The 7,425-nt window shown below is 37.2% G+C and overlaps 1 long non-coding RNA gene across 1 annotated transcript in view; it reads right to left on the reverse strand.

Moving 5' to 3' along the window:
• Window positions 1-2,411: 2,411 nt before the first annotated feature.
• LOC110457138 overlaps window positions 2,412-7,425 on the reverse strand; it is a 58,597-nt gene continuing 53,583 nt past the window's right edge. The window contains exon 3 of the long non-coding RNA XR_002463668.1: window positions 2,412-2,595. This is a non-coding gene — a long non-coding RNA (uncharacterized LOC110457138). The remainder of the gene's footprint in view (window positions 2,596-7,425) is intronic.

Raw genomic sequence — 7,425 nt, forward strand, 5'->3', positions numbered from 1 at the left:
CAGCTAAATTCAATTTGGGTTTTATTTATGTCTTATCATTTTAGAGACCAAATGGAATTCACTTAAGGTTGGACTACAGGACATTTGATGTGAAACAATTCTCAAGTAATCTATTAGATATGTCAAAAATATCTCCATGGTATACCCATCACACAAAGAAAAGAATCAGTTTTATGGAGGATAACTGTGATAAATAGTGTGAATAATATCCCATATAAGACTGTTTCTAGGCTCGACGTCTATATCTGTTTTCCAATTTACCCGTCCAGGAACTGCGACACATACTACCTTGTGAATACCTAGGACAGGGGAGGTAACTCAGATTCTACATAGAACCTTATCATAAATTACCCCCCAAGATACAACATCCAAATATGGCACAGGGTTTCTAAGGAAAAGTCGAACATATTATTGTTTACGCAAGATGGACAATTGCTTGCGTTCTAAGAACATTGCATTACGGAAGAAAAACATTCACAGTACGTCACCTGACTGACTGAAGTGACTCTAANGCAATAGGTCACTTGAGCTAAAGCTCAGGTGACCTAAAAATACAAACATGCAAGGTTCTTGCTGTAAAGACATAATTCGAGCAGGGATTGTGCATTAGATTTTAATTGATCGTATTTTACTACTGTTTCCACTTTTCTTAGATAAATGCTTACTTTGATGTGTGTTCCATTTTAATTTTGTTCAACTGATCTGATACAAAATGTCGGTAAAAAATTGAGAAAGTGTTGTATATATATATATATAGAAGAGTTGTGTCACCTTGCGGACACATTGAACAAATGATAACCGGTTTGACAGGTAATGAGCTTTTTATACCCAGCGAGACCCAAACTACTCGTTACCAAGCAAGGACCAAACTAAAATGTCGGCACTTCCTTAGAAACATTAGTCGGAAGAGATGGGGAAGATCTTAAAACAAGACCCTGGACAGTATAGGAGAGGACAGGAGATCCTTACCTTGGACAGTAAAGGAGAGGACAGGATATCCTAACCCTGGACAGTAAAGGACAGGATATCCTAACCCTGTCAACTCATTTACTGTCCAGGGTTAGGATATACTGTCCTTTACTGTCCAGGGTTAAGACCTCCTGTCCTTTACTGTCCAGGGTTAGGAACTCCTGTCCTTTACTGTCCAGGGTTAGGATCGCCTGTCCTCTCCTTTACTGTCCAGGGTAAGGATCTCCTGTCAACTCATTTACTGTCCAGGGTTAGGATATACTGTCCTTTACTGTCCAGGGTTAAGAGCTCCTGTCCTTTACTTTCCAGGGTTAGGATCTCCTGTCCTCTCCTTTCCAGTAAAGGAGAGGACAGGATATCCAAACCCTGGACAGTAAAGGACAGGAGAGCCTAACCCTGGACAGTAAAGGAGAGGACAGCAGATCCTAACCCTGGACAGTAAAGGACAGGAGCTCTTAACCCTGGACAGTAAAGGACAGGATATCCTAACCCTGGACAGTAAATGAGTTGACAGGAGATCCTTACCCTGGACAGTAAAGGAGAGGACAGGAGATCCTAACCCTGGACAGTAAAGGACAGGAGATCCTAACCCTGGACAGTAAAGGACAGGAGATCCTAACCCTGGACAGTAAAGGACAGGAGTTCCTAACCCTGGACAGTAAAGGACAGGAGATCCTAACCCTGGACAGTAAATGAGTTGACAGGAGATCCTAACCCTGGACAGTAAAGGAGTGGACAGGAGATCATAAATATCTTATCTGCAGTGACAGGCTCCCCTTATAACCCTCTCATTTACTTGCAATGCCAATTGTAACAATTAACACAGAATTGTCAAAGAATTGTATGAAAAGCAGGGAGAGTTGAGCCTTTATTGACAGTTAATGTGTGCTGACCAGCAGGTCCATTGTGGCTGGATCTGACCAGTGACAGTCACAGGTGGTCAGCATTCTCTGGCTGCTTCATCCTGTCCTGGCTAACTAATTGATTTGAAATTTTAATGATAGTAAAAGGTGTATCACAGAAGGCCAAAGGTATGACTGGACTAAGTCTGGTCATAAACTTTCACAGCTATTATCAGCTGGACAGAGTGACCTGGCCAGGTAAGGGTCACCTTACACACTGACCAGCACCAATTAGACTGACCCAATGATTTATTTGCTGTTTGATAGACAGAGTACAATACTTTCCAGGGGTGTATAAAATGTTTCTTCTCCTTATTGTCTTGTTTGGGGAAGGAAAGGATTTTTGGAATCAGCTGCTTTTCAACTACAAATAAGGGTGTGGGAACTGGCTATGTATGCTATTTTTCTACTTAAAAAACAAAATGTGTTCCAATGAAAGTATTCCAGTCCAAGATCTCAGGTGGTCTTAACAGTACATGATGAAGTAGGGATAGGATACCCAGTGTAGATTTGTATTTTTTATGATCTACCTACCTTTTGTAGAAATCTTCTCGGCCCTGTCACAGAGGTGCAACTCCTCACATTTATATGGGAAGTGTCTTGCCAGGTGAACAGGTATAAAACTCAATGTTTATGAATGAGGTATTTTTCTCAGATTCTTCACACATTGTTGTCAAGGTTTAATCTTTCCTACCCTCTACTCTCATTTTGTACATCATTGCACCTACAAGTAAGAAAGATATACACTAGATAAAACACTGGAAAGTAACAAGTCAGGTATCATAACACAGGAAAGTAACGAGTTAGATATTATAACACAGGAAAGTAACAAGTTAGATATCAGAACACAGGAAAGTAACAAGTTAGATATTATTACACAGGAAAGTAACGAGTTAGATATTATAACACAGGGAAGTAACATGTTAGATATCATAACACAGGAAAGTAACAAGTTAGATATAATAACACAGGAAAGAAACATGTTAGATATTATAACACAGGAAAGTAACAAGTTAGATATCATAACACAGGAAAGTAACATGTTAGATATTATATCACAGGAAAGTAACAAGTCAGATATCATAACACAGGAAAGTAACGAGTAAGATATTATAACACAGGAAAGTAACAAGTTAGATATAATAACACAGGAAAGAAACATGTTAGATATTATAACACAGGAAAGTAACATGTTAGATATTATAACACAGGAAAGTAACTAGTTAGATATTATAACACAGGAAAGTAACAAGTCAGGTATCATAACACAGGAAAGTATCGAGTTAGATATTATAACACAGGAAAGTAACATGTTAGAGATCATAACACAGGAAAGTAACGAGTTATATATTATAACACAGGAAAGTAACAAGTTAGATATCATAACACAGGAAAGTAACATGTTAGATATTATATCACAGGAAAGTAACAAGTCAGATATCATAACACAGGAAAGTAACGAGTAAGATATTATAACACAGGAAAGTAACAAGTCAGATATGATAACACAGGAAAGTAACGAGTTAGATATTATAACACAGGGAAGTAACATGTTAGATATCATAACACAGGAAAGTAACAAGTTAGATATTATTACACAGGAAAGTAACGAGTAAGATATTATAACACAGGAAAATAACGAGTTAGATATTATAACACAGGAAAGCAACGAGTTAGATATTATAACACAGGAAAGTAACTAGTTAGATATTATAACACAGGAAAGTAACATGTTAGAGATCATAACACAGGAAAGTAACGAGTTATATATTATAACACAGGAAAGTAACAAGTAAGATATTATAACACAGGAAAGTAACAAGTCAGATATGATAACACAGGAAAGTAACGAGTTAGATATTATAACACAGGGAAGTAACATGTTAGATATCATAACACAGGAAAGTAACATGTTAGATATTATAACACAGGAAAGTAACATGTTAGAGATCATAACACAGGAAAGTAACGAGTTATATATTATAACACAGGAAAGTAACAAGTAAGATATTATAACACAGGAAAGTAACAAGTTAGATATAATAACACAGGAAAGAAACATGTTAGATATTATAACACAGGAAAGTAACTAGTTAGATATTATAACACAGGAAAGTAACATGTTAGATATCATAACACAGGAACGTAACAAGTTAGATATTATAACACAGGAAAGAAACAAGTTAGATATCATAACACAGGAAAGTAACATGTTAGATATTATATCACAGGAAAGTAACAAGTCAGATATCATAACACAGGAAAATAACGAGTTAGAGATTATAACACAGGAAAGTAACGAGTTAGATATTATAACACAGGGAAGTAACATGTTAGATATCATAACACAGGAAAGTAACATGTTAGATATTATAACACAGGAAAGTAACTAGTTAGATATTATAACACAGGAAAGTAACATGTTAGATATTATAACACAGGAAAGTAACAAGTTAGATATTATAACACCGGAAAGTAACGAGTTAGATATTATAAAACAGGAAAGTAACAAGGTAGATATTATTACACAGGAAAGTAACAAGTCAAAGTCTGCCTTTATTACAAAGCCTTCATTTTTTACACTTAAAATTCTTAGAATATCATTATTCCTTTTATTTAATCATACAGCAATAAAAATATTCAATTTCAAAAGAAATATAACAAAAAAACAAATTTGACTTGTAACAAATATAAAATAACGCCAAAGACTGTACTGCTGTGGTGGTCTGTGTATTGAATATCTGCTAAATGACATATAGGTTGTTTACGTAAAGGTTATGGTGTTTCAAATTGAACTGTAACCTTTTCGGTAAAACCCTATAGCTCACATATACATTAAAGTAAAGCCATTTTTATCAGGATCTACAATCGAAAGATAGAATTTTATTGTGCTTTATGTTTTAAAGTGTAGTGTTAGCACCAGCCTTCTGTACGCCTGACATACAGAGTATCTCTCCAAGGATAATCTTTTTATTCAAATACCACACGTTTTAAAATATCAATGTCCTCATAAAAAACGACATACCCTCTCTAGTCAATCCCATAAAATCTTATTTCTAGCTGTATGTTACCGACAGATATCATTGAATCACTTGGAAATCTATCATAATTAAGGAGTATCCAAAAGTACGAGTTTCTGCCACCTTACTGCGACATGGAGACTTAAGGATGTATGTTACCTTACTGTGACATGGAGACTTACGGATGTATGTTACCTTACTGTGACATGGAGACTTAAGGATGTATGTTACTTTACTAAGACATTGAGACTTAAGGATGTATAATACCTTACTTTGACATGGAGACTTAAGGGTGTATGTTACCTTACTGCGACATGGAGACTTAACTCTTTCCGTACCGCAACTCCGGTCCGGATTCCGTACCGGATGTACTTATTAGACTCGCCCCCGCGCATATAACAAAATGGTGGATTTTTAATGTACTTTTTAGATTAGGTGTAACTGCCGCAAGAATTAAACAGGTAACCGTGAACAAATATTGTTATTGTTTCATGTTCTGGTTCATAGACAAACACTTCTTAATTTTCGCAGCATAATGACTAACTGGCAGCTGATTATGACTGATTAATCGACATTTGTCTGGCAATAGACGATACGATTCCTTGTATTTAACACAGCGGTGTAGTGCAGGTTTCCAATGGGGTTTGATTTAGGTTACGAATGTGAAGTCGTTGAGTTTTTTTCTAAATACAAGTAGATTTCATCAAGACTTATATTAGAATATTCAAATTTACTTCCATAAGTCTCAACAAATATCTGATGATGAATTTACAAGTGTTCGTATCGAATTAAGTTGCCGCCATCTTGTTTACATTTGAGGCACCAAACGCAAACATCTTACGGCAAAAAAGTGTACTCTGCACAACTAAAATTATTTCTTCCAAACTGATGGGTTCTGATTTTAGCGATAATTAATTGTTTTTTCGCGACAGTCTCGTGCGATAACCAACTAAACATCAGGCAGGTTACATCAAAGGCTGTTGTCGTGTGTACACGACAACGGGGATGAGACGGCCCTTTATTTTGTCGTCTGTACACGACAACGGTACGGAAAGAGTTAAGGATGTATGCAATCTCACTGCGACATGGAGACTTAAGGATATATGCTACCTTACTGTGAAATGGAGACTAAAGGATATATGCTACCTTACTGTGACATGGAGAATTAAGGACGTATGCTACCTTACTGTGAAATGGAGAATTAAGGACTTATGCTACCTTACTGTGACATGGTGACTAAAGGATATATGCTACCTTACTGTGACATGGAAACTTAATGAAAATAGACACAATATACCCAAAAGTGTTATTTATATATACCCATGTAAACTAGAGTAACAACTTAACCCTCTCCCAAAGGGAGAGCAAATGACACAGGGATTATAAAAGGCCCTGATATTCTTTCCATCCAAGCAGAGAAATTGACTGTAGTACATCTAAATCTGGAAAAGAGGGTTTTTGAAATATTGGTTTATTTTCCCTTTGGGGCCCTGCCCTGGCCTCTGGGGTTGGGGCAAGAATCCCAATTTTACAATTTGATACCCTCTTCCACCAAGGATTTTTCAGAACAAGTGTGAAAAAAGCCATCGACTGGTTCTGTAGAAGGACACACATGATGCCAGACATAAGGTGATCAGAAGAAGGTCACTTGAGTCTTTGGCCTAGAAATACAGCAAGAATCGGAACATATCTATCNTTTCTGATCGACCCGAAAAATAACAACACTTTGTCAGGACCATGAGGCGATCATTCCTACCAACTTTCAGTTCAATCGGCCCGGCAGAACTTGACTTTAAGTTTGAAATGTAAAATGTTAACGGACGACGGACGACGGACGACGGACGACGGACGACGACGGACGAAAACGGATAGCAATAGGTCACTTGAGCTAAAGCTCAGGTGACCTAAAAACCTGATAGAAAACCCGTCTGTGAGTGTAAGACATCCATTGAGCTGACGTAATGACAAAGGTGGGGGTATAAAACTCTATTCTAATCAATAGTTTTGGTGGTGGCTGCGGCTAGGAGAGCAGGAATATGTTCCAGATGGACTAGTTTAGGTTGTAGTGGCCTAACCAGAACTGATAAAAAAACCTTATAAATGTCACTGGATTTACAGCTTTGTACACTATTATCAAAGAAGGGGTGAAAGCACCATTATACACTGCACAGACACAGGGAAATGGATCTATATAAGGGCTCTGTTCTAAATCTAAGAAGTATGGTGTAAAGAGATTTCCCTTTTGTTGGCACAGATTTCCTTGTTTGCTGACCAGTTAGTCTGTAGACAGGCCCCTAGAGTCCATTATTCAGGACACCAGGCTGACCTTAACACATCTGATCTATATTGTTTCAGATATTGATTATAGTATAAATGTAAGAGTAAAAATTGTAGACGTAGCTGTACGACTACAGGAGTAGGATCACAGACCTAGCTGTACGACTACAGGAGTAGGATCACAGATGTAGCTGTATGACTGCATGAGCAGAATCACAGACGTAGCTGTACGACTACATGAGCAGGATCACAGACGT

The sequence above is a fragment of the Mizuhopecten yessoensis genome, unplaced genomic scaffold, assembly GCF_002113885.1.
Source record: "Mizuhopecten yessoensis strain PY_sf001 unplaced genomic scaffold, ASM211388v2 scaffold9025, whole genome shotgun sequence".
NCBI classification, from domain to species: domain Eukaryota; kingdom Metazoa; phylum Mollusca; class Bivalvia; order Pectinida; family Pectinidae; genus Mizuhopecten; species Mizuhopecten yessoensis.